Source organism: Cinclus cinclus, chromosome 28 (genome assembly GCF_963662255.1).
Source record: "Cinclus cinclus chromosome 28, bCinCin1.1, whole genome shotgun sequence".
Classification (NCBI taxonomy): Eukaryota; Metazoa; Chordata; class Aves; order Passeriformes; family Cinclidae; genus Cinclus; species Cinclus cinclus.
In genome coordinates, this window is record NC_085073.1 from 891753 (window position 1) to 899366 (window position 7614).

A 7614-nucleotide genomic window follows, 5' to 3' on the forward strand; every position below is an offset into this window, starting at 1 on the left:
TGCTTTCACAATTCATCCCTGGCCCTATTACAACCCCTGGTGTCACAAGGGATCATTAGATTGTTAGCCTGCATTGGGTCACAATGTATCCTTGCTTCTCTTAACCCCCGTGGTATCACAATGCATCCCATACCCTTTTAGGCCACTTTATGTCACAATGAATCACTTGATTCTTGGCCTCTATGGTGTCATAATAGTTCTTTGTATCTATTGGGCCCCATGCGGTCACAATTCATTCCTGGGCCTTTTACGCCCCCTGTTGTCAAAAGGGATCCTCGGATTATTAGCCTCCATTGGGTCACAATGCATCCTTCCTTCTCTTAACCCCTGTGGTGTCACAATGCATCCCATGCCCTTTTAGGCCACACGATGTCACAATGAATTATTTGATTTTTGGCCTCCATGGTGGCATAATAGATCCTTGCTTCTATTGGTCCCCGTGCTGTAACAATTCATCCCTGGACCTTTTAGACCCAGTGGTGAAACAAGGGATCATTCGGTTGTTAGCCTGCATTGGGTCACAATGGTTCCTTGCTTCTCTTAACCTCTGTGGTGTCACAATGCATCCCATGCCCTTTTAGGCCACTTGGTGTTACAATGAATCATTTGACTCATGGCCTCTATGGTGTCATAATATTTCCATGTTTTTATTGTGCCCCATGCATTCACAATTCATCCCTGGCCCTTTACAACCCCTGTTGTCTCATTGGACCATTAGATTGTTAGCCTCCCTTGGGTCACAATGGTTCCTTGCTTCTCTTAACCTCTGTGGTGTCACAATGCATCCCATGCCTTTTTAGGCCACATGATGTCACAATGAATCATTTGATTCTTGGCCTCCATTGTGGCATATTAGATCCTTGCTTCGATTGGTCCCCGTGGTGTAACAATCCATCCCTGGCCCTTTTTATAACCCCTGGTGCCACAAGGGATCATTAGCTTGTTACCCTGCATTGGGTCACAATGGTTCCTTGCTTCTCTTAACCTCTGTGGTGTCACAATGCATCCCATGCCCTTTTAGGCCACTTGATGTCACAATGAATCATTTGAGTCTTGTCTTCTGTGGTGTCATAATGTTTCCATGTTTTTATTGTGCCCCATGCTGTAACAATTCATCCCTGGCCCTTTTACAACACCTTGTGTCACAAGGGATCATTAGATTGTTAGCCTCCCTTGGGTCACAATGGATCCTTGCTTCTCTTAACCCCTGTGGTGTCACAATGCATTCCATGCCCTTTTAGGCCACTTGATGTCACAATGAATCATTTGATTCTTGGCCTCCATGGTGGCATAATAGATCCTTGCTTCTATTGGTCCCCGTGCTGTAACAATCCATCACTGGGCCTTTTACAACCCCTGGTGTCAAAAGGGATCATTAGATTGTTAACCTGCATTGGGTCACAATGGTTCCTTGCTTCTCTTAACCCCTGTGGTGTCACAATGCATCCCATGGCCTTTTAGGCCACTCGGTGTTACAATGAATCATTCGATTCTTGGCCTATATGCTGTATTAATATTTCCATGTTTTTTTTGTGCCCCATGCATTCACAATTCATCCCTGGCCCTATTACAACCCCTGGTGTCACAATGGATCATTAGATTGTTATCCTGCATTGGGTCACAATGGTTCCTTGCTTCTCTTAACCCCTGTGCTGTCACAATGCATCCCATGCCTTTTTAGGCCACATGATGTCACAATGAATCATTTGATTCTTGGCCTCCATGGTGGCGTAATTGTACCAGGTTTTACTTGGGCCCCATGCTTCCACAATTCATCCCTGGCCCTTTTGGGCACCCTGGTGTCACAAGGGATCATTAGATTGTTAGCCTGCATTGGGTCACAATGGATCCTTGCTTCTCTTAACCCCTGTGGTGTCACAATGCATCCCATGCCCTTTTAGCCCGCTTAGTGTTACAATGAATCATTTGATTCTTGGCCTCTATGGTGTTAGACGCCTTTGGGTGTTGGTGGTTGGTTTCTTTCCCTTTTCCCTCTGTGTAATGTTCCCCATTGTCATGCAAAGATACCTGTTGACTGGGCCCTGGTGACAAGGGGGAGGGGACGGGAGGGAAGAATCAAGCCCCACGAGATTCAAACAGCCAGAAGAGGAAGCGGAAGGCCAGGCCTCGGCCCATTTCCTTCGCGGAGTTAGGACAAGAAGGACGATCGCCGCCTCTCCTCCATCTCCGCCATCCAAGTGTCGGGAAACCCCCATCGGACCCTGCCCTGCTGCCTTCTCGCTGTGAACTACCACCATCCAGCACTCTGCTGAGCACAAGGACCGACACCGTGAGCGGAGGGCTCTCTCCATCTCCCTCTCTCCCCCTGGGACAGCTCTGCCATCACCCCCAGCCCTCCTGCAGCTCTGTGGGACCTGCCTGCCCCCAGCACCGGGAACTGCAGCTCAGGGAAAATGTGCCTGCAGCCAGAAAGGACTGGGACTGAGTTACTGTTCTGTTTGTGGGTAATTTCATAGCTGTTATTGTTCTTGTTTGTCGTGTTAGATATACTAGTAAAGAACTGTTATTCCTACCCCCATATCTTTGCCTGAGAGCTCTCTTAATTCCAAAATTATAATAATCGGAAGAATCACATTTTTTTTTTTCAGTCCAAAGGGAAGCTTCTGCTTTCCTTAGCAAACACCTGTCTTTCAAACCAGGACAGATTTTGGCCACCCAACGTGAGGCCCGAGCACATTGAGTGAAAAGGGTGAAAAAGGAATAACAGCTCTTGAGTTACCTCAGTTTTGTGTTAGGTGGCATCATGTTGTCCAGCTTACCGTGGTTTGGGCTCCATGTGGCCACAGCTTTATCTCTCCCATTTGCAATCCCTTACTTGAACATGGGTCCTATAACTCAGGCTGCTGTAACTATTATCCAGTTCCTTTTGTGGGCTGATAACGTGAGAAATTCATGGATTTTTAACTTCCTCTGGAAGGTGGGCACATGGATTCAGAGCTATCACACTCTAACTGTATGTTTTTCGGGTTACTTTAATAATGGTACATACTGTGAGGATATGACACCAGGAAAAATTTTGTCCCAACCCCTTACACAGTTTTTTGGGTCTGCTCCACCAGCTTTTGAGGGGTTCAAATCTCTTCTAAGTGGAAATGATGTCATACAGTGGCTGACATTGCTAATAGGCCTTGTAAACCTGTTCTATTTAACATTCTGAGATGAGGGGAGATTGACTTGGATGACAACCCTGATACGTCCCCCAAGGAATAGGGATCCTGCCCCAGAGCCTGGCCCTGCCCCAGAGCCTGGCTCTGCCCCAGAGACTAAGGACTCTGCCCCAGAGCCTAACCCTACCCCTGACCCAGAGACTAAGCATTCTCCCCCAGAGACTAAGGATTCTGCCCTAGAGACTAAGGATTCTGCCCCAGAGCCTGACCCTGCCCCTGTCACAGAGACTAAGGATTCTGCCCCAGAGGCTAAGGATGTTGCCCCTGAGCCTGATTCTGCCCCAGAGCTCACCTCAGAAAGGAACCATCCAGAGTGGGTGGGGTTTCTAGTGAAGGAGATGGGCCAAATGCTGAAGGAGTACCTTTCCCCAGCTCTTTAGAAACTCTCCCCCTGCCTTAAAGAGGGAGAACCTGATGGTGCAGCAGTGGAACCCACAGATGTTACATCTCACCAGGTTCCAGCTGAACTGCAAGGGAACTCACAGCCAGCAGTAGTTGCCCCCGTGGAAACTAGAAAGTCTAAGGTGAAAACAAAGCACCTGGATAATAAGGATCAGAAAGCAGGGCCCTCACAACCAGCACGGGAGCCAGAGGTTGAGATCGTCACAGAGTCCCTGTCATACGAGAGTCTCCGTAATCTGTGTAAAGACGTTGTGCGAAGGGGCCATGAGGCTTTTACAACGTGGTTACTGCGGGTCTGGGATCTTATGGGTACAGGTGTGCAGCTGGATGGTACTGAGGCAAGGAATTTGGGACCCCGGACCCAGGACTCAGGTGTGGATCATATATTCGTAAGAGAACCAGGCCCCCTTTCCCTCTGGGAGCGGCTTTTAATGAGTGTAAGAGAGGTTTGTCCATAGAGAGAGAATGCAGGAGCACCACCATAGAACGCGCTGGAAGACCGCTGAGGAGGGGATCCAACAGCTGAGAGAAGTGGCAGTACTGGAGATACTCTTTGGGAGGGGTGGACAACATGACAATGACCCCGACAAGGTCAGGTGCACAGGGCAGATGTTGTGGAATCTGGCACACCTGGGGCCATCTCAATACACCACATTCATTGCAGCCATTAATGCTGACACCAACCACGAGACAGTGGGTTCTGTTGCCAATAGGCTCAGGAATTTTGAGAGTATAATGAATGGCCCAGTGCAGGCTCAGGTCTCTGCTGTGATTAGGGAACTCAAAGAGGAGATGAGAGAGATGAGGGAGGAGATGAAGAAGGTCAATGCAGCACCAGTGCGAGTCACAGATCCCAGAGTTAGAGCCCAACGTCCCCCAGCTAGGAAGAGAGGATACACCCCACGAGCTGACCTGTGGTTCTTTCTGCGTGACCACGGGGAAGACATGAGGAGGTGGGATGGGAAACTCACTTCTGCCCTGGCAGCGCAGGTGCGTCAACTCAGGGAGGGAAACACTAACCAAGGGAGCTCCACTGAAGTGAAGGTAGCCTCAACTTCCCATAACCAAGATGCAGGGTATTACAAAAGGGAGGATGATTTGTCAGATCCCCTTGAGGGAATCTCCAACATGTATGCCCAGGAAGGAAATAATAACCAGTGCTAGAGGGGCCCTGCCTCTAGCCAGGGAGAGGCACGGGAAAACCGCGTCTTTTGGACGGTGTGGATCCAATGGCCTGGCACATCAGAGCCACAAAAACATAGGGCATTAGTTGACACTGGTTCACAGGTCACCCTAATACCATCAGAACATGTGGGGGAAGAGCCTGTTTCTATTGCTGGGGTGACAGGGGGATCACAGGAATTGACTTTGCTGGAGGCTGAGGTGAGCCTGACTGGGAAGGAGTGGCAGAAGCATCCAATTGTGACTGGCCCAGAGGCACCGTGTATTCTAGGCATAGACTTCCTGAGGAATGGCTATTACAAAGACCCAAAGGGACTCAGGTGGGCTTTTGGAATAGCTGCTGTAGTGGCAGAAAACATTAAGCAATTGAACACCTTGCTTGGACTGTCAGAGAACCCATCTGTAGTGGGCCTCCTGAAGGTGAAGGAGCAGCAAGTGCCAATTGCCACCTCCACAGTGCACCACCGGCAGTACAGGACAAATCGAGATGCCGTGATCCCCATCCACAAGATGATCCGTGAGCTGGAGGGCCAAGGGGTGGTCAGCAAAACCCACTCACCCTTCAACAGCCCCCTCTGGCCTCTGCGCAAGTCTGACGGAGAATGGAGATTGACTGTGGACTATCATGCATTGAATGAAGTGACTCCACCGCTGACCGCTGCCGTGCCGGACATGCTGGAACTCCAGTACGAGCTGGAGTCCAAGGCAGCAAAGTGGTACGCCACCATTGACATTGCCAATGCATTTTTCTCCATTCCTCTGGCAGCAGAGTGCAGGCCCCAGTTTGCTTTCACCTGGAGAGGCGTGCAGTACACCTGGAACCGACTGCCCCAGGGGTGGAAACACAGCCCCACCATCTGCCATGGACTGATGCAGGCTGCACTGGAAAAGGGTGAAGCTCCAGAACATCTGCAATACATTGATGACATAATTGTGTGGGGGAACACGGCAATGGAAGTATTTGAGAAAGGAGAGAAGATCATCCAGATTCTGCTGGGAGCCGGTTGCGCCATCAAGAGGAGCAAAGTCAAAGGTCCTGCCCGAGAGATCCAGTTCCTGGGAGTAAAGTGGCAAGACGGGTGGCGCCAAATCCCCACTGAGATCATCAATAAGATCACCGTGATGTCTCCACCAACCAACAAGAAGGAAACACAAGCTTTCCTAGGTGCCATAGGCTTTTGGAGAATGCACATTCCTGAGTACAGCCAGATCGTGAGCCCTCTCTACCTGGTCACCCGGAAGAAGGAATTCCACTGGGGCCCTGAGCAGCAGCAAGCCTTTGCCCAGATCAAGCAGGAGATCGCTCATGCCGTAGCCCTCGGCCCAGTCAGGACGGGACCAGAGGTGAAGAATGTGCTCTACTCTGCAGCTGGGAACAAAGGCTTGTCCTGGAGCCTTTGGCAGAAGGTACCTGGTGAGACCTGAGGCTGACCTCTGGGATTCTGGAGCCGAAGTTACAGAGGGTCTGAAGCCAACTACACCCCAACAGAGAAGGAGATCTTGGCTGCTTATGAAGGAGTTCAAGCTGCCTCAGAGGTGATTGGCACAGAAGCACAGCTCCTCCTGGCACCCCGACTACCAGTGCTGGGGTGGATGTTTAAAGGGAAGGTCCCCTCTATCCACCACACCCCCGATGCCACATGGAGCAAGTGGATCGCCCTCATCACACAGCGCGCCCGTATCGGAAACCCAAATCGCCCTGGGATTTTGGAAATAATTACAAACTGGCCAGAAGGTGAAAATTTTGGTCTTGCTGATGAAGAGGAGCAAGAACAAGTGACCCAGGCTGATGAAGCCCTGCCATACAACCAACTGCCAGCAGATGAAACTCGCTACGCTCTTTTCACTGACGGTTCCTGTCGCATCATGGGGATGAACCGCAAGTGGAAAGCAGCCATATGGAGCCCCACACGACAGGTTGCACAAGCTACTGAAGGAGAAGGTGGATCAAGTCAACTTGCTGAACTCAAAGCCGTTCAGCTGGCCCTGGACATTGCTGAAAGAGAGAAGTGGCCAAAGCTTTACCTTTACACTGATTCGTGGATGGTAGCCAATGCTCTGTGGGGCTGGCTGGAAAGATGGAAAAAAGCTAACTGGCAGCATTGGGGAAAACCAATCTGGGCTGCTGATGAGTGGAAAGACATTGCCAGTCGGGTAGAGAAGCTACCCGTAAAGGTCCGTCATGTAGATGCCCATGTCCCCAAGAGTCGGGCTAATGAGGAGCACCAACACAATGAGCAAGTAGATCAGGCTGCAAGGATAGAGGTGTCACAGATAGACTTAGACTGGCAACACAAGGGAGAATTGTTCCTGGCTCGATGGGCCCACGGTGCCTCAGGTCACCAAGGCAGAGATGCTACCTATAAGTGGGCACGAGACCGAGGGGTGGATCTCACCATGGACAGGATTTCCCAGGTTATCCATGACTGTGAAACGTGTGCTGCCATCAAGCAAGCCAAGCGAGTGAAGCCCCTCTGGTATGGGGGGCGGTGGTCCAAATATAAGTATGGGGAGGCCTGGCAGATTGACTACATCACACTGCCTCAGACACGCCAAGGCAAGCGCTACGTGCTGACCATGGTAGAAGCCACCACTGGATGGTTGAAGACCTACCCTGTGCCTCATGCCACTGCCCGCAACACCATCCTGGGCCTGGAAAAACAAGTCCTTTAGAGACATGGTACCCCTGAGAGAATTGAGTCAGACAATGGGACTCATTTCAAGAACAGCCTCATAAGCACCTGGGCCAGAGAACACGGCATCGAGTGGGTGTACCACATTCCTTATCTCGCACCAGCGGCTGGGAAAGTGGAATGGTGCAATGGGCTGCTTAAAACCACCT